Source organism: Bos indicus x Bos taurus, chromosome 10, assembly GCF_003369695.1.
Source record: "Bos indicus x Bos taurus breed Angus x Brahman F1 hybrid chromosome 10, Bos_hybrid_MaternalHap_v2.0, whole genome shotgun sequence".
NCBI classification, from domain to species: Eukaryota; Metazoa; Chordata; class Mammalia; order Artiodactyla; family Bovidae; genus Bos; species Bos indicus x Bos taurus.
In genome coordinates, this window is record NC_040085.1 from 21,952,488 (window position 1) to 21,975,419 (window position 22,932).

Sequence of the window (22,932 nt, forward strand, 5' to 3'; positions counted from 1 at the left end):
AATCACACTAGGACCACAACCTTGTCTAACTCAATGAAACTAAGCCATGCCCTGTGGGGCCACCCAAGACAGGTAGGTCATTGTGGAGAGGTCTGACAAAATGTGGTCCACTGGAGAAGGGAATGGCAAACCACTTCAGTATTCTTGCCTTGAGAACCCCAGGAACAGTATGAAAAGGAAAAATGATAGGATACTGAAAGAGGAACTCCCCAGGTCAGTAGGTACCCAATATGCTACTGGACATCAGTGGAGAAGTAACTACAGAAAGAATGAAGGGATGGAGCCAAAGCAAAAACAATACCCAGTTGTGGATGTGACTGGTGATAGAAGCAAGGTCTGATGCTGTAAAGAGCAATATTGCATAGGAACCTGAAATGTCAGGTCCATGAATCAAGGCAAATTGGAAGTGGTCAAACAGGTTGGCAAAAGTGAATATCGACATTCTAGGATTCCGAGAATTAAAATGGACTGGAATGGGTGAATTTAACTCAGATAACCATTATATCTACTACTACGGACCGGAATCCCTTAGAAGAAATGGAGTAGTCATCATGGTCAACAAGAGTCTGAAATGAAGTACTTGGATGCAATCTCAAAAACGACAGAATGATCTCTGTTCGTTTCCAAGGCAAACCATTCAATATCACAGTAATCCAAGGCTATGCCCTAACCAGTAATGCTGAAGTAGCTGAAGTTGAATGGTTCTATGAAGACCTACAAGACCTTTTAGAACTAACACCCAAAAAAGATGTCCTTTTCATGATAGGGGACTGGAATGCAAAAGTAGGAAGTCAAGAAACACCTGGAGTAACAGGCAAATTTGGCCTTGGAATACGGAATGAAGCAGGGCAAAGACTAATAGAGTTTTGCCAAGAGAACGCACTGGTCATAGAAAACACCCTCTTCCAACAACATGAGAGAAGACTCTACACATGGACATCACTAGATGGTCAACACTGATCTAAGATTGATTATATTCTTTGCAGCCCAAGATGGAGAAGTTCTACACAGTCAGCAAAAACAAGACCGGGAACTGACTGTGGCTCAAATCATGAGCTCCTTATTGCCAAATTCAAAGTTAAATTGAAGAAAGTAGGGGAAATCACCAGACCATTCAGGTATGACCTAAAGCAAATCCCTTATGATTTTACAGTGGAAGTGAGAAAGAGATTTAAGGGACTAGATCTGATAGAGTGCCTGGTGAACTATGGATGGAGGTTCATGACATTGTACAGGAGACAGGGATCAGGGCCATCCCCATGGAAAAGAAATGCAAAAAAGCAAAATGGCTGTCTGGGGAGGCCTTACAAATAGCTGTGAAAAGAAGAGGAGCAAAAAGCAAAGGAGAAAAGGAGAGATATAAGCATCTGAATGCAGAGTTCCAAAGAATAGCAAGAAGAGATAAGAAAGCCTTCCTCAGTGATCAATGCAAAGAAATAGAGGAAAGCAATAGAATGAGAAAGACTAGAGATCTCTTCAAGAAAATTAGAGATACCAAGGGAACATTTCATGCAAAGATGGGCTCGATAAAGGACAGAAATGGTATGGACCTAACAGAAGCAGAAGATATTAAGAAAAGGTGGCAAGAATACACAGAAGAATTATACAAAAAATATCTTCATGACCAAGATAATCACGATGGTATGATCGCTCACCTAGAGCCAGAATCCTGGAATGTGAAGTCAAGTGGGCCTTAGAAAGCATCACTACAAACAAAGCTAGTGGAGGTGATGGAATTCGAATAAAGCTATTTCAAATCCTGGAAGATGATGCTGTGAAAGTGCTGCACTCAATATGCCAGCAAATTTGGACAACTCAGCCGTGGCCACAGGACTGGAAAAGGTCAGTTTTCATTCCAATCCCAAAGAAAGGCAATGCCAAAGAATGCTCAAACTACCACACAATTGCACTCATCTCACACGCTAGTAAAGTAATGCTCAAAATTCTCCAAGCCAGGCTTCAGCAATATGTGAACCGTGAACTTCCAGATGTTTAAACTGGTTTCAGAAAAGGCAGAGGAACTAGAGATCAGTTTGCCAACATCCGCTGGATTATGGAAAAAGCAAGAGAGTTCCAGGAAAACATCTATTTCTGCTTTATTGACTATGCCAAAGCCTTTGACTGTGTGGATCACAATAAACTGTGGAACTTTCTGAAAAAGATGGGAATACCAGACTACCTGACCTTCCTCTTGAGAAACCTATATGCAGGTCAGAAAGCAACAGTTAGAACAGGATATGGAACAACAGACTGGTTCCAAATAGGAAAAGGAGTATGTCAAGGTTGTATATTGCCACCCTGCTTATTTAACTTCTATGCAGAGTACCTCTTGAGAAATGCTGGGCTGGAAGAAGCACAAGCTGGAATCAAGATTGCTGGGATAAATATCAATAACCTCAGATATGCAGATGACACCACACTTATGGCAGAAAGGGAAGAGGAACTAAAAAGCCTCTTGATGAAAGTGAAAGTGGAGAGTGAAAAAGTTGGCTTAACATTCAGAAAACGAAGATCATGGCATCTGGTCCCATCACTTCATGGGAAATAGATGGGGAAACAGTGGAAACAGGGTCAGACTTTTTTTTTTTTTTGGCTCGAAAATCTCTGCAGATGGTGATTGCAGCCATGAAATTAAAAGACACTTCTTGATAGAAAAGTTATGACCAACCTAGATAGCATATTGAAAAGTAGAGACATTACTTTGCCAACAAAGGTCCATCTAGTCAAGGCTATGGTTTTTCCAGTGGTCATGTATGGATGTGAGAGTTGGACTATAAAGAAAGCTGAGCACCAAAGAATTGATGCTTTTGAACTGTGGTGTTGTAGAAGACTCTTGAGAGTCCCTTGGACTGCAAGGAGATCCACCCACTCCATTCTAAAGGAGATCAGCCCTGGGTGTTCTTGGTAAGAATGATGCTAAAGCTGAAACTCCAGTACTTTGGACACCTCATGTGAGAGTTGACTCATTGGAAAAGACCCTGATGCTGGGAGGGATTGGGGGCAGGAGGAAAAGGTACGACAGTGGATGAGATGGCTGGATGGCATCAGCGACTCAATGGACGTGAGTTTGAGTGAACTCCAGGAGATGGTGATGGACAGGGAGGTCTGGCATGCTGCGATTCATGGGGTCACAAAGAGTCGGACACGACTGAGCGATTGAACTGAACTGAACTGAATGAATGTTGGCAGTTTGATCTCTGGTTCCTCTGCCTTTTCTAAATCCAGCTTGAACATCTGGCAGTTCACAGTTCACGTATTGTTGAAGTCTGGCTTGGAGAATTGTGAGCATTACTTTGCTAGCATGTGTGATGAGTGCAATTATGCAGTAGTTTGAATATTCTCTGGCATTACCTTTCTTTGAGATTGGAATGAAAACTAACCTTTTCCAGTCCTGTGGCTACTGCTGAGTTTTCCAAATTTGCTGGCATATAGAGTGCAGCATTTTAACAGAATCATCTTTACAGATTTGAAATAGTTCAACTGGAATTCCATCACCGTCACTGGCTTTATTCATAGTGATGCTTCCTAAGGCCCGCTTGACTTCAGACTCCAGGATGTCTGGCTCTAAGTGTGTGATCACACCATCATGGTTATCTCGGTCATGAAGATCTTTTTTGTATAGTTCTTCTGTGTATTCTTGCCATCTCTTAACATCTTCTGCTTCTATTAGGTCCAAACCATTTCTCTCATTTATTGTGCCCAGCTTTGAATGAAATGTTCCCTTGGTATTTCCAGTTTTCTTGAACAAATATCTAGTCTTTCCCATTCTACTGTTTTCCTCTATTTCTTTGCATTGATCACTGAAGAAGGCTTTCTTATCTCTCCTTCCTATTCTTTGGAACTCTGCATTCAAATGGGTATATCTTTTCTTTTCTCCTTTGCCTTTAGCTTCTCTTCTTTTCTCAGATATTTGTAAGCCCTCCTCAGACAACCATTTTGCCTTTTTGCATTTCTTTTTCTTGAGGATGGTCTTGATCACTGCCTCCTGAACAATGTCATGAACCTCCATCAATAATTCTTCAGGCACTCTGTCTATCAGATCTAGTCCCTTTAATTTATTTATCACTTTCATTGTATAATCATAAGTGATTTGATTTAGGTCATACCTGAATGGCCTGTTGGTTTTCCCTACTTTCTTCAATTTAAATCTGAATTTGGCAATAAGGAGTTCATGATCTGAGCCACATCAGCTCCTGGTTTTGATTTTGTTGACTGTATAGAGCTTGTCCATCTTCGGCTGCAAAGAATATGTCAGTCTGATTTTGGTATTGACCATCTGGTGATGTTCATGTGTAAAGTCATCTCTTGTGTTTTTGGAGGAGAGTGTTTGCTATGAGCAGTGCATTCTTTTGGCAAAATTCTGTTAGCCTTTGCCCTGCTTTATTTTGTACTCCAAGGCTAGAATATATACAGGAGTGGGTAGCCTGTCCCTTCTCCAGCGGATCTTCCTGACCCAGGAATCAAACCAGAGTTTCCTGCATTGCAGGAAGATTCTTTACCAACTGACCTATCAGGGAAGCCCTTTATGGTATATAGCTTCACAATAATATTTATAACTTAGCATTGGAAACATTGTTCGAGTTTTTAAAACATACTTACTTGTGATCACAGACTGATAGGTAGTGTCTCCAATTACTATACAGTAAAGTAATTTTATAAAGCCAAGTTATGAAAGATTAAGGAAACTAGCACATTGTTAATTTTACATTAAATATTAATCACCTTATGTCTATATAAGAACAGGCTATCCACTTCAATATAAGTTTTGCACAATTTTCTACAGGTATATTTTTGTATATTTATTAAAAAATCCACATGTAAATGGACTCACAAAGTTCAAATTCATATTGCTCAAGGGACAACTGTACTTGTTATTCAGAGTTTTAGCAAACAATTATTTGTGATTGTAAATTTTCAGTGAATGGGATTGAAGAAGGCAGATGCAGTTCTTAACTTTGTAGAACTTGCAGCCTAGATGGGAAGGAGAAATTGAACAAATAATTACATATCTGTTAAGTACTGCTAGAATACAGTGTGCTTTGAGAGCAAATCAAACTTATACAAGATAATTTTTAAGAAAATTAAATATTAATATTTTTATTAATTATTTATGAAATATATTTTTTGATATAAAAGTCTGCTACTCCCTGTATGTCAATAGTGTTTTGTTTTCTTATTCACTCACTATGTCTCATGTACTGAGTGCTATGAGGGCAAGTGAAATAATGTAAACATAATATTTACTGAATACTTAACTAAACATAATATTTACTGAATACTTACTATCACCTTACTTCCCTTGTAGCTCAGTCAGTAAAGAACCTGTCTGCAATTCGGGAGACCTGGTTTTGATCCCTAGGTCAGGAAGATCCCCTGGAGAAGGACATGGCAACCCACTCCAGTATCCTTGCCTGAAAAATCTCATGGACAGAAGAGCCTGGTGGGCTGCAGTCCATGGGGTTGCAAAGTCGGGCACGACTGAGCAACTAACACTTACTCAGTTACTTACTATCACCTTATGTCTAGATGCATTAGTTATTCTACTAATTGCAATTGCATAGGTAAATAAACGGAAGCTCAAAGAATTTAAGCAACTTTTCCAAGATAAAGCTATCAATGAATGAACTATAGTATAAATCTTGAAATCTAAATCCAAAACCCATATTCCCTTCGCTAAGTTGTATCTCTAGAATTAATAATCACGTGATACTGGAATAAGTCCTTATATAGAGATTTGTACAAAATGGCTTCCACTACATTGTGCATTTCATAGTTTTAGGATTTTCAGATCGTATGCTAAGAACCCTAAGACAATGTTTCTCAAATTACCTGTGCTAAAGGATAAGATTTTTCCCTTTATTTCTAATTCTTCATGGACTATTACTTTTTTGAAGTACAAAACTTGGCATCACTGTATATCAAATTGCTAGAGAAGTTTTTAAATACTGACTCACAAACTCTCTACCTGGTATGATACAAATTGGTAACAGTTCATGGACCTACACCTCTCTGGACCACTTTTTAGGGAGTACAAATATGAATAAGCCAAAATCCCTGCCTTCAAGAAGCTTAGAGTCTACTTGGTAAGTTAGAGTTGTTATCAGTTCACTATAATACAGGGACAATAAAATAAATGCTAGTAATAGTAAGCCAAAACTGGGTAAATATGGTAAACCTTTAAATAATATTGAAGGTGAATGTGTTCCCATGGGTGGGGCCAGGCGAAAGTTTGTAGACTTGAAAGAGATGGCAGTAGTGATTAGTTCATTGTAACTAGGATTGGATCATGTTGGTTTTGAACCCAAATTCAAAGGGTTGAGGTTGAATTCCTTATACTAATGCTGAACATCTTGTATCTCATGAGTAATACAGGGCATCAATCCTGGGAGGAAGCAGAGGGTATTAAATGCAGAAAAAATAAGGTGCTAAGAATAGCCCCATATGATAGCCATCAGTTTTCCTGTGTAAAGACATTTTAAGGTCACGAGCATATTAGGTCAGTTCTAATGCTAATGTAGAAATAGGCTTTCATAACTGTAATCCCTTTTCTTCTAATTTATTATTAACATAATTATCATGATTTACATTTTTTCTATTGTCCTCCTTCAGGTAGTAATGCTAACAAAGCTAATGGATGGAGCAAATCAGTCTGTGGTGTCAGAGTTTGTGTTCCTGGGACTTACCAACTCCTGGAAGATCCAGCTACTTCTGTTTGTGTTCTCATCCACATTTTATGTGGCAAGCATGATGGGAAACTCTCTCATTATTCTCACTGTGACTTGTGACCCTCACTTACACTCTCCCATGTACTTTCTGTTGGCCAACCTCTCCTTCATTGACCTGGGAGTTTCTTCTGTCACTTCTCCCAAGATGATTTATGACCTTTTCAGAAAGCATAGAGTCATCTCCTTTAGAGGCTGCATCGCTCAAATCTTCTTCATCCACATCGTTGGTGGTGTGGAGATGATGCTGCTCATAGCCATGGCCTTTGATAGATATGTTGCAATATGTAAGCCTCTCCACTATCTGACCATCATGAACCCTAGAATGTGCATCTCCTTTTTAGTGGCTGCCTGGATAATAGGCTTTCTCCACTCCATGGTTCAGCTGCCTTTTGTAGTAAACTTACCCTTCTGTGGCCCAAATGTGTTGGACAGCTTTTACTGTGACCTTCCTCGGTTGATCAAACTTGCTGCATAGACACATACCAACTAGAGTTCATGGTCATGGCCAACAGTGGATTCATCTCTATTGGCTCCATCTTCATTCTGATCATTTCCTACATTGTCATCATTCTCACTGTTCAGAAACACTCTTCAGGTAGTTCATCTAAGTCTCTGTCCACACTTTCAGCTCACATCACTGCAGTAGCTCTGTTCTTTGGTCCTTTGATTTTTATCTATACATGGCCATTTCCTTCCACACACCTGGATAAGTTTTTGGACATCTTTTATGCAGTTCTCACTCCTTTCCTGAATCCAGTCATTTACACATTCAGGAATCAAGAAATGAAAGTGGCAATGAGGAGAGTATGCAGACAGTTAGTGAGTTATAGAAAGATCTCTTTAGTGATGCCTGTATTGTAATGCCCTTTTTAATTATTGATGTTCAGTGCTGATGATCAAACTCAGAGAAAAACTTTTCTTTATGCTACTTTGATTTTATTATGCACACTGATAGCAAGTCCACTTTGTCTTTCACTTAGGAGGTAGCGAAATTCACTTTTGAAAAGAGAAAAGGAATTATATATGAAGCATTTATATTCAAATATTATAGTAATCTAAGCCTCAAATCCTAAGGAATAATGTTTATGTGAAGTAACTATTAGAAATACAAAACATGGAACACTTTTTTAAGGCCTTAAGAACAGGGAGAACCTGTCTGGCTCCTTTTAACAAAGCATGCCTCATGGTCAGGAATTCTTATCAGCACCCAATAGGGTGCTAAGTGAGGACTGAACTGAGCCTTCCTATTGCATGCTGCAGCTTGCCCACATTCTCCCCTTCCTTTGGCTCTCTGCAGGGCTGTGCAAAGATGGCAGAATCTTCAAGAGCAAACACCCAGTATCTTTGAGAACAAACATGTATGAGGTCACGTATCTCTCAGTAGAAACCAAAGGAACCGTTCTTGAAATACAAAGAGCTGAGAAACACGAGGAGTTTTTCTGTGATTAGTATTATGCTGCTCAAATCCCATTACATTTTCATACCTCTTTTCTTCCTATGTCTTCCTCTTTAATTTTCTCCAGCCACTTATGGTCTCTGGAGGAGGAAAACCTATTCCCCCTTTCCCTCTCCTCTTTCTTTTCCTTCCCATCCCATTATTCCTCCTCCTTTCCCCACTTCCCAGAATTTGCTTCTCTTTTCCCTTTTAACTTTCCTTAATGTTGCCCCTTTAAAATTTCCCTCTTGTAATTATTATAAGTTTCATGTTTTGAAAGACTGATTGTTTTGGTCCTGGGAGCTGAGCCCTGGAATGTGAGTGAAGGGAGAATAACTAAATGGCAAAGGTAGGAGTCACTTACAGAAGTTTCTTTCATATTTTCAACTGTGACCCACAGTAAGGAACACTGTATATGCTGTAATACATACCACACCCCAGCTCCATAAGGAACTTAAAAGAACTTAAAGTTTTACATAATTGTATTTATTTTTTGAAAAATAGTTTTTTCTTCTCTTTCATCTTTTCTTCAACTTCTGTTTACAGTCAATTTTTTGAACAACAGAATCTATGCTAAGAAAATTAAACAATAGATGGATAGTAATATTTACCACTTCTAGTTCAAAGTGGAATGAATACTCTAAGATAAATTTGTTATGTTATTATGATAGTGAATGTAAAACTCTAGTCTTGGTTTAACGTAATATTTGGTAGTACAGCATTTCTAAGTTTTTTTTTAATAAGCCCATCAAAGCTGAGCTGTGCAAACTTTGTCAGAATTTTAACACATGATTATTTTGCTTCCGACTCATTACTTGAAATTATATATATATATATACACATATATATATATATCTCCTCATAAAGACTTTGGTTATTATACAAAATGAGATAAGCAACTGGATTTTGAACTAGGGGACAACAGGCTTACATTTTCAGTGTAAGCTGAAAATGGATCACTCTGGCTGCTTTATCCTTCAGAGTTTCAAGGATACAGTCAAGGAAATTATTAGAAGTCATTGCAATAATTCTAGCAAGAGATGATACTGACTTAGATCAGAGTGATAAAGGTAGAGGTAGTGAGACATGGTACAGTCTCGATAGACTGACATGATATGTAATGAAATGTCCAGCACTATAGATATCCTTGACCATTTGGAAACTGTGAAATAGTGCACCTCATTGCAGAATTTTCATATAAAAATAAACAAAACCCTAAATCTATAAAATTATGAAAGGTACTAATAGGGTAAATACACACTTAGTCACTAACTTTAAAAAGGACTCTAGAATAAAGAGGCATTTGAAGCTTTAAAAAGGAGTCTGAGGGAAATAAAGTGAAGTGATCCCTTACACAATAGCTCAATAGCACAGACAGTGACACAGGGTTAATTTATTGTCAAGGCCCAGCTCAAATTTTTGGTATATGATATATATCATTAAAAACATATTAGCCACATATACTACTATAAACGGCTTCCCTGGTGGCTCAGCTGGTAAAGAATGCAGGAGACCTGGGTTTGATCCCTGGGTTGGGAAGATCCCCTGGAGAAGGGAAAGGCTACCCACTCCAGTATTCTGGCCTGGAGAATTCCATGGACTGTATAGAAGAACATGAGGTTGCAAAGAGTCAGACACGACTGAGCAACTTTCATTTTTACTACGATAAATGGCAAATGGTACAAGGAAGTCATTCTCTTTCTGTGTTTTATGCATTTGTTCCATGGAGACATCTAGAGCTATGGTAAAATTGTGTATATTTAACTGAAGACCCCAGAAGTAAACATTGAAATATTATAGCCAAGTGTCAATTGTACCTCTTAAGTTTACTCTGCATCTCTAAGGAGTTAGCCTCTATTTATAGGTATAGAACCAGGGTGAATTAAACACTGAAGAATATTTACCTCTGAAAGTAAAGAGCTAGTAACTGTCACTGCTATACTCGAACAATTTTTCTGTAACTGAAATCTGATAATTATCTGAAACCTAGGCAAAAGGAAATTGCAAACATTCTTCCCACTTCCACCAAGGCCAATAGGTAAAGAATTCCTATACATATTCAAAGCTTCATAGGACTGAGTGAGGAGAGAGAAAGCATTTGAAATAGTATTAAAAGGACTCCATGAAAGATAGAATTAAAATTACATAAAGAACCATGACATTTCATGAACACTTTCAAAAAACTAGAAGAAAATATGCTCTAAACTAAAATATAAGAGAAAGCGCACTGAGCTTTCAGTAAATGAAATGATGTAAGCAAAGGAAGGACTGATGCTGAAGCTGAAACTCCAATACTTTGGCCACCTGATGCAAAGAGCTGACTGTTTTGAAAGACCCTGACATTGGGAAAGATTGAAAGCGAGAGGAGAAGGGGATGACAGAGGATGAGATGGCTGGATGGCATCACTGACTCAATGGACATGAGTTTGGGTAAACTCCGGGAGTTGGTGATGGACAGGGAGGCCTGGCATGCTGCGGTTCATGGGGTCACAAAGAATCGGACATGACTGAGTGACTGAACTGAACTGAACTGAATGAGTAGAGGCCACAAATGCTGCTAAACATCCTACAATGCACAGGATAACAGTATAGCCCATTCCCCAGAACAAAGACTTATTCAGCCCTGTATATGCCAAATTTGAGAAAATATAAATTCTAAATTAAATTCTTCATAAAATTCTGTTTCTTTAGGGAAAAGTCTGAGTGTTTCATACTATTCTATTCTCCCAGGACACTTGCTCTTTGAAAGACACACTATGACAAACCTAGACAGCATATTAAAAAGCAGAGGCATTACTTTGCCAACAAAGGTCCATCTAGTCAAAGGTATTGTTTTTCCAGTAATCATGTATAGATGTGAGAGTTGGACCATAAAGAAAGCTGAGTGCTTAAGAATTGATGCTTTTGAACTGTGGTGTTGGAGAAGACTCTTGAGAGTCCCTTGAACTTAAAAGAGATCAAATCAGTCAATGCTAAAGGAAATTAGCTCTGAATGTTCATTGGAAGGACTGATGCTGAAGCTGAAGCTCCAATACTTTGGCCACCTGATGCAAAGAACTAACTCATTGGAAAAGACCATGATGCTGGGAAAGATTGAAGGCAGGAGGAGAAGGAGATGACAGAAGATGAGATGGCTGGATGGCATCACCGATTCTATGCACATGAGTTTGAGCAAGCTCCAGGAGTTGGTGATGGACAGAGAAGCCTGGTATGCTGCAGTCCATGGGGTCCCCAAGAGCTGGAGACAACTTAGTGACTGAACTGAACTGAACTGATTCTCCCAGGTGTGTATATATATATATATATACCCACCACATCTTTACCCATTCATCTGTTGATGGACACTTAGGTTGCTTTCATGTCTTATCTACTGTAAATACTGATGATATAAACTTTAGGGTGCATGTATCCTTTTGAATTATGTTTTTCTCCAGATATATGTCTAGAAGTGGGACTGGAGGATCATATGATAACTCTATTTTTAGTTTCTCAAAGAATCTCCTTACTGTTCTCCATAGTGGCTGTTCCCATTTACAGTCCCATCAACACTATAGGAGGGTTCTTTTTCTCCACACTCTCTTCAGCATTTATTGTTTGTAGATTTTTTGATGTTGGCCATTCTGACCAGTGTGAGGTAATATCTCATTGTAGTTTTGATTTGCACTTCTCTAATAATTAGCTTTGTGAATATCTTTTCATATGCCTTTTGGTCATCTGTATATCTTCTTTGGAGAAATGTCTTTTGAGATCGGCTCCTTTTTTTTTTTTTGAATTGTTGATATTGAGTTCTATACATTGTTTCTATATTTTGAAGATTAATTCCTTATCATTTTCATTGTTTACAAATTGTTCACTCATTCTATAGGTTGTTTGGTTTTTGTTGTTGTTGTTTTTATGGTCCCCTTTGCTATGCAGAAGCTTTTAAGTTTTACTATGTCCCATTTGTTATTTTTGCTTTTATTTCCATTACTCTAGGAGACAAATTCAAAAGGATATTTCTTCAATTTATGTCAAAGTGCTCTGTTTTCCTTTAGGAGTTTTATAGCATCTGATCTTACATTTAGGTCTTTAATCCACTTTTAATTTATGTTTGTGAATGATGTTAGAGAATGTTCTGATTTCATCCTCTTCCATGTAGCTGTCCAGTTTCCCCAGCACCACCTATTGAAGAGATTGTTTTTCCTCCATTGTATAGTCTTGCATCTTTTGTTGTAGATTAATTAACCATTGGTGTGTAGGTTTATTTCTGGACTCTCTATCCTATTCCATTGATCTTTATTTCTGATTTTGTGCCACTACCACACTGTTTTGATTACTGTAGCTTTCTAGTATAGTCAGAAATGAAGGAGTCTGATTCTTCCAGCTCTGCTTTGCTTTCTCAGGATTGCTTGGTTATTTGGGGTCTTTTGTGTTTCCATACAAGGAAACACAAAAAAATTATTTCCATATAAAATTTTTTGTTCTAATTCTATGAAAAATGCTATTGGTACTTTGATAGAAATTTCATTAATTCTGTAGATTGCCTTGGGTAGTATTGTCATTTTGACAACATTGACTCTTCCAATGTTAGAACATAGTATATCTCTCCATCTGTTTATGTAATCTCTGATTTCTTTCATCAGTATCTTACAGTTTTCAGAGTACAGATCTTTTGCCTCCTTGCTGCTGCTGCTAAGTCGCTTCAGTCGTGTCCGACTCTGTGCAACCCCATGGACTGCAGCCTACCAGGCTTCTCCATCCATGGGATTCTCCAGGCAAGAACACTGGAGTGGGTTGCCATTTCCTTCTCCAATGCATGAAAGTGGAAAGTGGAAAGTGAAAGTGAAGTCGCTCAGTCGTGTCTGACTCTTAGCAACCCCATGGACTGCAGCCTACCAGGCTCCTCCATCCATGGGATTTTCCAGGCAACAGTACTGGAGTGGGGTGCCATTGCCTTCTCCCTTTTCCTTCTTAGGTAGGTTTATTTCTATGTAATATTTTTCTTTTCAGTGTGATAGTAAATAGGATTGTTTCCTTAATTTCTCTTTCTGATCTTCCATTATTAGTGTATAGAAATACAACAGATTTCTGTATATTAATTTTGTATCCTGCAACTTTACCAAATTCATTGATGATCTGTAGTACTTCTCTGGTAGCATCTTTTGGATTTTCTATATATAATATCTTGTCATTTGCAAGCAGTGACAATTATACTTCTTTTCCAATTTTGATTCCTTGTTTTCCTTTTTCTTCCCTAATTGCTGTGGCTAGGATTACCAAAACTATGTTGAATAAAAGTGGTAAGAGTGGAAATTCTTGTGTTGTTCTTGATCTTAGAGGAAATGTTTTCAGCTTTTCACTGTTGAGTAGGATGTTAGCTGTAGATTTGTAACGTGCTGTGCTGTGCTATGCTGTGCTTAGTCACTCAGTCATGTCTGACTCTTTGCAACCCCATGGACTGTAGCCCACCAGGTTCCTCTGCCCATGGGGATTCTCCAGGCAAGAATACTGGAGTGGGTAGCCTATCCCTTCTCCAGGGGATCTTCCCAACCCAGGAATCAAACTGGGGTCTCCTGCATTGCAGATCTACCAGAGAAGCCCATGGCCTTTATTATGTTGAGGTGAGTTCTCTCCTACCCACTTTCTGGAGAGTTTTTATCTTAAAAGAGTGTTGAATTTTATCAAAGGCTTTTCCTGTATCTCTTGATCATATAGTTTTTATTCTTCAATTTGTTAATGTAGTGTATCACACTGATTGATTTGCAGATATTGAAGAATGGTTGCATCCCTAAAATAAATCCCTCTTGACCATGGTGTATGATCTTCTAATGTGTTACTGGATTCGGTTTGCTACCATTTTGCTCACGATTTTTGTGTCTATATTCATCAGTGATATTGACCTGTAATTTTCTTTTTTTGTATTATCTTCATCTGGTTTTGGTATCATGGTGTTTGTGGCTTCACAGAATTAGTTTGGAAATGTTCCTTATGCTGCAGTTTTTTGGATAGTTTCAGGAGGATAGGTACTAACTCTTCTTTAAATGTTAAACAGAAGGAGAAAAATAATAAATTGCTTCTGTAGCTTATCACAGGCTTATAGACCATCCTAGAGTACAGCATGTCATTATCAGAGTGGTGCTCCAACTATCATGGTAACTCTACCTCTGCAGGCCATTCCACAAATCAAGTTAGTTGCTTTTAACTGATAGTACATATAAATGGAATGAGTTCCATATGTATATGGGCTCCTTATTATACTTGATTTTCTATCTTCCCCTAGTAAGATTCGATGTTAGGCAGATATCATGGAAAGGATAAGGCATTCTGTAAATCTTTAAAAGACTAGGCTGATAAACATGTTGAAGGTGTACCATTCAGAGTTTGATCAGAGTAGAATCACATGAGTGACTAGAATAGGGAGTTCTTAAAGGCATTAGACTTCATGCAATGGTGGAGACCATTAAGCAGTATAAGTTTATGGCCGTTTAACCTCATGCTGATCCTGAAGCCTGAAGAACCTCTGGAAGGGAAGGGGACAGGAAATGAAGATCAAGATAAACTAGAACCATCTCGGTCTCTCATTGCTTCCAATTTTGATGATGCAGGTGACCTGCTGAGTAGGCTGATGATCTTCATCATAAACATGCTCCTGGCCAGGACTTAGAAGAACTGAGGTGGAAATCCAGTAAGAACTAGAGGAGCTGCAGGCCCAAGTTGTTGTCCCACACCAGCAAGGTGAGCCAGCACCATGCATGATCTGTAACAGTACTTTACCTGTCATGGCCTTCAGAACAAAAATGGCTACTATTTCACTTTCTTCTTCCAAATCCCAAACAAACTTTCCTTGTGGTGAACCCTAATGTGGGAACATACATGGAAGGAAATTCTGGAAACACAGTTCTGGTTTAGCTGAATTGATACAGTATGAAGCCATGATAGCAGACTACTAATGCAAATTCATTGTGAAATATGTATCTATTCTTCCTAGGATAAATCATTGCCTCTTCCATGATAAAAGAGGTCCAGTGTAATCAATGTATCACCAAGTATCTAGCTATTTTCCCCAGGAAATGATGTTAATTGGTTTCCTCCATTGGCAAGTTGGGATTCTGTTATGAGCGTACACAGATCAGCTTTGTTAAGGGGAAGTCTATGGTATTCAGCACTTGCATAGCTTCCATCCCTGTTACCATGGCTGCTTTGCACATGTGCAACTGATTAAGTCTTGGAATGGCTAGGGGCAGGAGCTGACTGAAATTCACCAAATGGCTATCTAGTCCATTTAGATGACTAGCCAGGATTACCAGGACTAGCAACAACAGAGAGGCATTACTGCACCTAAAGCTGAGGGACAATGGGAGGTATAGGACCATAACTCAGAGAAAGAGCCAGAGCAACAGGAGAAGGCCACCAATGATAGAGCTTTGGTGGAGAAATGCAGTAATTGCCAAAACAAAACTCAGAAGGAAGGAAGATAAGGGACTTATTATCATATCACTTTCTTCTCCTCCACCTTCCTGCAATAGCTTCCAATAGCTTTGCTGCTGCTGCTGCTCAGTCACTTCAGTCGTGTCCGACTCTGTGCGACCCCATAGACGGCAGCCCACCAGGCTTCCCCGTCCCTGGGATTCTCCAGGCAAGAACACTGGAGTGGGTTGCCATTTCCTTCTCCAATGCATGAAAGTGAAAAGTGAAAGTGAAGTCGCTCAGTCGTGTCCGACTCTTAGCGACCCCATGGACTGCAGCCCACCAGGCTCCTCCGTCCATGGGATTTTCCAGGCAAGAGTACTGGAGTGGGGTGCCATTGCCTTCTCCGTCCAATAGCTTTACGTAAGCAGAAACCAGACGGCAAGAGCCTTTGGTTGACCCATCCACAAAGTTCAGTTTTACAGAGCATAGTGGACACAGTGAAAATTATATATGAGAAGGTAATTTAAAAATTACCATCAAAACAGTTTAACATTGTCTTATTAATGGATATTTGAGTTTGTCCAAAATCTGCTTCACAAGGTACTAACAAATATTTTTACATGTGGTACACAAATGTGCAAGTGCTTCCAGAGTCTACAAAATGAGATGTGGCATTTCTAGGAAATACTGTCTGTACAGTTTCCTTTTTCACATATACTATTAAATAGTATCATGACCACATGGAATTCTCATGACTACATGGAATTCCCGTGACTATAACAATTCAATTGATCAACAGAAGGAATATATTCAGTTATTTAGTCATATGAGATACTTCCCAATTAGGACAAAGGGTGAATTACATTACCAAATGGACATAGCTTATTGATGCTTTCTTTTCTGCTGTGTTAATAATGGACTCACAACCAGTAAGGACTCTAACTACCAGATTAGAGGGGCACTGGATGTCATCATTCTAGGGCTTATATCCCTTAAAAACCCAGGAATACCTCAGTAACACCTAAAACATTTGGTAGTTCTCTTAGGATAATGAGGATGTATTTGCTATCAGATGAGAGCTAATAGAGAATTTGGTTTGTTAGTTGACCTTTATTTTTCAACCTATTTGTCTGTTTCCTTTTTTATCTATTTGTCTTATTTCCATTGGAAGTAGAATAGAAATTTGATTAGAGATTCAATCTGAGATTTTGTGTATCCATCTATACTTTTAATTTTTTTGTATATCTAAGTCTTGATCTGTAGCTGAAATTCCAGAACTGAGCCTAGTAGTTTTATGTGTGAAAGAAAGGCAATGCCAAAGAATGCTCAAACTACCACACAATTGCACTCATCTCACACACTAGTAAAGTAATGCTCAAAATTCTCCAAGCCAGGCTTCAGCAATATGTGAACCATGAACTTCTTGAGGTTCAAGCTGGTTTTAGAAAAGGCAGAGGAACCAGAGATCAAATTGCCAACATCCACTGGATCATGAAAAAAGCAAGAGAGTTCCAGAAAAGCATCTATTTCTGCTTTATTGACTATGCCAAAGCCTTTGACTGTGTGGATCACAATAAACTGTGGAAAATTCTGAAAGAGACGGGAATACCAGACCACCTGATCTGCCTCTTGAGAAATTGTATGCAGGTCAGGAATCAACAGTTAGAACTGGATATGGAACAACAGATGGTTCCAAATAGGAAAAGGAGTATGTCAAGGCTGTATATTGTCACCCTGTTTATTTAACTTATATGCAGAGTACATCATGAGAAACGCTGGACTGGAAGAAACACAAGCTGGAATCAAGATTGCCAGGAGAAATAATCTCAGATATGCAGATGACACCACCCTTATGGCAGAAAGTGAAGAGGAACTAAAAAGCCTCTTGAAAGTGAAAGTGGAGAGTGAAAAAGTTGGCTTAAAGCTCAACATTCAGAAAACAAAGATCATGGCATCCGGTCCCATCACTTCATGGAAAATAGATGGGGAAACAGTGGAAACAGTGTCAGACTTTATTTTTCTGGGCTCCAAAATCACTGCAGATGGTGACTGCAGCCATGAAATTAAAAGACGCTTACTCCTTGGAAGGAAAGTTATGACCAACCTAGTAGCATATTCAAAAGCAGAGACATTACTTTGCCAACAAAGGTCCGTCTAGTCAAGGCTTTGGTTTTTCCTGTGGTCATGTATGGATGTGAGAGTTGGACTGTGAAGAAGGTTGAGCGCCGAAGAATTGATGCTTTTGAACTGTGGTGTTGGAGAAGACTCTTGTGAGTCCCTTGGACTGCAAGGAGATCCACCCAGTCCATTCTGAAGGAGATCAGCCCTGGGATTTCTTTGGAAGGAATGTAGTTAAAGCTGAAACTCCAGTACTTTGGGCACCTCATGCGAAGAGTTGACTCATTGGAAAAGACTCTGATGCTGAGAGGGATTGGGGGCAGGAGGAGAAGGGTACGACAGAGGATGAGATGGCTGGATGGCATCACTGACTCAATGGACGTGAGTCTGGGTGAACTACGGGAGTTGGTGAGGGACAGGGAGGCCTGGCATGCTGCGATTCATGGGGTCTCAAAGAGTCGGACACGACTGAGCAACTGAACTGATGCTTAAAGAATTGAGGAGTTTTTATCCTTCACTGTATAAGTATGAAGTATTTTCCTACTTCAAGGATTTGTTAGTAAATAAAATAAAGCCTCTTAAAGGAATTCTGTTAGTATTGCTTTATGGAGATTAAGTACTATCTTGAATCTAATATTCCCCAAATTTCCCCCTAACAAGGAAAACTGAATTTTTACTGTTTTATATATGCCATCTTTTTCAAAAAAAAATTCTCAAAGAAATTATGACTCAGAGCATTTTTATATGAGAATTCAAATTCAAATAATCAAAATAAATTCTTATACAACACAGGTAGGTTTGATAATGTTTTTTATAAAATAGGTATGCATCCTCTCCCTGATCTTATCAAAATGGTATATAACACAAGGATTTAAAATTCTGGAAAATGTAAAATAATTTATTAATCAATTAGAATTATAATTCTGACAGTTTTATAATGAGTCCACTGGAATATAACCTCTATGATTGTTACTTGTTTAAAATTTTGGTTTACTTTTAATAAAGTAATTAGTGGATCTTTTCTGGGTAATTTTTAAAATAAGATTAAGTACTGAAGCATTGGTCATGGTGAAGGTGTGTATGTGTGTGTGTGTGACATACCTTTCTAGAGCATTCATTTCTTTGGTTCATGTTAGCAAATGTGTTCACTTTTGCTACTTAAAAATAATGTTTGCTACCTTTAAAAAAGGTGTAAGTAAATAGAATGTTTGTGGCCCTTAGGGGTTATATTTACAGTGTTCCTGGGCTTTGTTAGTTAATAAATAATTATATATGACAGAAGATTCTCAGTTTTCCACCTTTAAGTTGGCAAAGACACTGTTCTTGACCAAACTTTATTCAGACTCCTCTGAGCCCTCGTCTCCACTAGACCTCAATCTGGGGCACCCCCCTGATGGGCTTGCATAGCCCAGTTGTAGCGAGAATCCTGCTAAATTATTATAGAAGAAATTCCCCAGCCTTGATACCTAATAAAATTTCTAAACCTCTATTCTTGATATCTGATCATCCTTTCCTGCCCTTAGTAAGCACCTGTAAAGTCAGTTTAGCAGGAATTCTTCATATCTTTAGGTATTTCCATTCACTGTCATGCTCCCTTCCCCCAACTGCTGCTCTTTGGCAGTAAATTCCCACTTGTTTTAATTGTATTGGAAATTGACCTCATTTCTGTGTATATAATTTCATTCATTTATGCTTGGCTGTGCTGGGGCTTCTGTACTGCACAGGTTGTTTCAGGTTCAGCAAGTGGGAGCTACTGTCTAGCTGTGGCACATGGGCTTCTCACTGCAGTGGCTTCTCTTGTTGCAGATCATGGGTTCTATGGCATTCGGGCTTCAGTAGTTGTGGCGCAAGGGCTTAGCAGTTGCAGCTCTTGGGCTCTAGAGCACAGATTCAATAGCTGTGGTGCATGGGTTTAGTTGCTTTGCAGCATGTGGGATATTCCCAGACCAGACCATTGGCAGGTAGATTTTTCACCACTGAGCCACCAAGGAAGCCTGGGAATTGACCACACTTCCATACTGAGATCTCTTTTTCCATATTGCAGTAGTTTCTGAATAAAATTAGTTTTTGCCAAACTAAAAATAGAATTACCATATGATCCAACAGTCCCACTCCTGGGCATATAGCTAAAAAAAGATGAAAATTTTAGTTTTAAAAGTTACACTTACCTCAATGTTCACAGAAATACTGTGTACAATAGCCAAGACATGGAAACATCCTAAATGCCCATCAATGGATGAATGGATAAAGAAGATATGGTGTTTATATATATATATCTATATATATATATATTTATACAATGAAGTATTATTCAGCCATTAAAATGAATGAAATAATTCCATTTGCAGCAACATGGATGGACCTGGAGATTTTCATACTAAGTGAAGTAAGTTAGAGAAAGACAAATATCATATGCTATCACTTATGAAATCTTAAAACATGATATAAATGAAATTATTTACAAAACTTATTTCTTTCTCACAGACATAGAAAGCAAACGTGGCTATCAAAGGGGAAAGAGTTGGGGAGGGAGAAATTAGGAGTTTGAGATTGACATATACATGTGGTGCCTGGCAGGCTGCAGTCAATGGGGTCACGAAGAGTCAGACATGACTGAGCATGCACATACGCACATACACACTCGTATATATATAAAATAGATAAACAACAAGGACCTACTTACTGTATAGCACAGGGAACTGTATTCAATATCTTGTAATAACTTGTAATGGAAAAGAACCTGAAAAAGAATGCATATACATACATACACACACACACACACACACACATACACACACACTGAAGTCACTTTGCTGTATACCTGAAACTAACATAACATTGTAAAACAACTATACTTTAATTTTTTAAGTTCTTTTTAATTAAAAAATATCAGTTTTTGCCACTTAAATTATTGTCATTCTTTTTTTTTAACAGTCCTGTCGGTAAAATAAATGTTAATTACTTTAGCTAAAGTCATAAAATGGGTTATGAAACTGTATTAGAATAGTCCTTCAAAATATGAGTAGCAATGCAACATAATAGGATCTGGTTTTGTTCATCAAGGAAAATAAAAGGACAAATTTATCCTACAATAAAATGTCTGCTTATTCCAAAGTCTGAAAGAGAATATTAAAAGAAAAAATACAATGCGGAATGAAGTTTCAAGAAGTAAATTGTTCGCCTTGGTCATATATTCATACATATGAATATAAATATAAATTAAACTATATAATATTTAAATAATGATACTGAAAAGAAAAAAATGAAACATATTAATATTTTGGCAAAGTTTGCATAGTTCAGTTTTGATAGGTTTATTTTTCTTAACTTAGGAATGTTTTACCGCCAAATACTGTATTGAATAAAGACTCGGTTCAGTTCAGTTCAGTCGCTCAGTCATGTCCGACTCTTTGCAACCCCGTGAATCACAGCACGCCAGGCCTCCCTGTCCATCATCAACTCCCGGAGTTCACTCAAACTCATGTCCATCGAGTCAGTGATGCCATCCAGCCATCTCATACTCCGTTGTCCCCTTCTCCTCCTGCCCCCAATCCCTCCCAGCATCAGAGTCTTTTCCAATGAGTCAACTCTTCACATCAGGTGGCCAAAGTATTGGAGTTTCAGCTTTAGTATCAGTCCTTCCAAAGAACACCCAGGACTGATCTCCTTTATTTATTTTTTTTTTAATTTATTTATTTTAATCAGAGGCTGATTACTTTACAATATTGTATTGGTTTTGCCATACGTCAACATGAATTCTCCACGTGTTCCCAATTCTGAAGCCCCCCTCCCACCTCCCTTTAGAATGGACCAGTTGGATCTCCTTGCAGTCCAAGGGACTCTCAAGAGTCTCCTCCAACACCACAGTTCAAAAGCATCAATTCTTTAGTGCTCAGCTTTCTTCACAGTCCAACTCTCACATCCACACATGACCACTGGAAAAACCATAGCCTTGACTAGACGGACCTTTGTTGGCAAAGTAATGTCTCTGCTTTTGAATATGCTATCTAGGTTGGTCATAACTTTCCTTCCTAGAATTTGGATTTCCCTGTTAGAATGACATGACAAATTTATATTGATGTATTTGTTCTGCTCCTGACTAAAAGAATGAAATGTTATTTTTATGTGTAATTTTCCTACTTAGAGATTCTTTAGCTTACAAAAGTAATTTTTTGCACCTTATGCTGACTTTAAATACTCCATTAAAGGTATAGCTAATTACTTATGAAAAGTTAGTGTGTGTTCCAAATAGGAAAAGGAGTACGTCAAGGCTGTATATTGTCACCCTGCTTATTTAACTTATATGCAGAGTACATCATGAGAAACGCTGGACTGGAAGAAGCACAAGCTGGAATCAAGATTGCTGGGAGAAATATCAATAACCTCAGATATGCAGATGACACCACCCTTATGGCAGAAAGTGAAGAGGAACTAAAAAGCCTCTTGATGAAAGTGAAAGTGGAGAGTGAAAAAGTTGGCTTAAAGCTCAACATTCAGAAAACAAAGATCATGGCATCTGGTCCCATCACTTCATGGAAAATAGATGGGGAAACAGTGGAAACAGTGTCAGACTTTAGTTTTGGGGGCTCCAAAATCACTGCAGATGGTGACTGCAGCCATGAAATTAAAAGACGCTTGCTCCTTGGAAGAAAAGTTATGACCAACCTAGATAGCATATTCAAAAGCAGAGACATTACTTTGCCAACAAAGGTCCATCTAGTCAAGGCTATGGTTTTTCCTGTGGTCATGTATGGATGTGAGAGTTGGACTGTGTAGAAAGCTGAGCACCAGAGAATTGATGCTTTTGAACTGTGGTGTTGGAGAAGACTCTTGAGAGTCCCTTGGACTGCAAGGAGATCCAACCAGTCCATTCTGAAGGAGATCAGCCCTGGGATTTCTTTGGAGGGAATGATGCTGAAGCTGAAACTCCAGTACTTTGGCCACCTCATGCGAAGAGTTGACTCATTGGAAAAGACTCTGATGCTGGGAGGGATTGGGGGCAGGAGGAGAAGGGGACAACGGAGGATGAGATGGCTGGATGGCATCACTGACTCGATGGACGCAAGTCTGAGCGAACTCCGGGAGTTGGTGATGGACAGGGAGGCCTGGCGTGCTGCAATTCATGGGGTTGCAAAGAGTCCGAAATGACTGAGCGACTGAACTGAACTGAACTGAATGTTTGTTCTATTATTTATTTTCAAAATTAATATATTTGCACTCATTAACAGGTAGTTATCCTACAATTGTTTCTGTTTTCAGATATCT

At 38.6% G+C, this 22,932-nt stretch overlaps 1 pseudogene; it reads left to right on the top strand.

Moving 5' to 3' along the window:
- Positions 1-6,630: 6,630 nt before the first annotated feature.
- LOC113899617 lies at positions 6,631-7,586 on the top strand (annotated as a pseudogene).
- Positions 7,587-22,932: the final 15,346 nt, after the last annotated feature.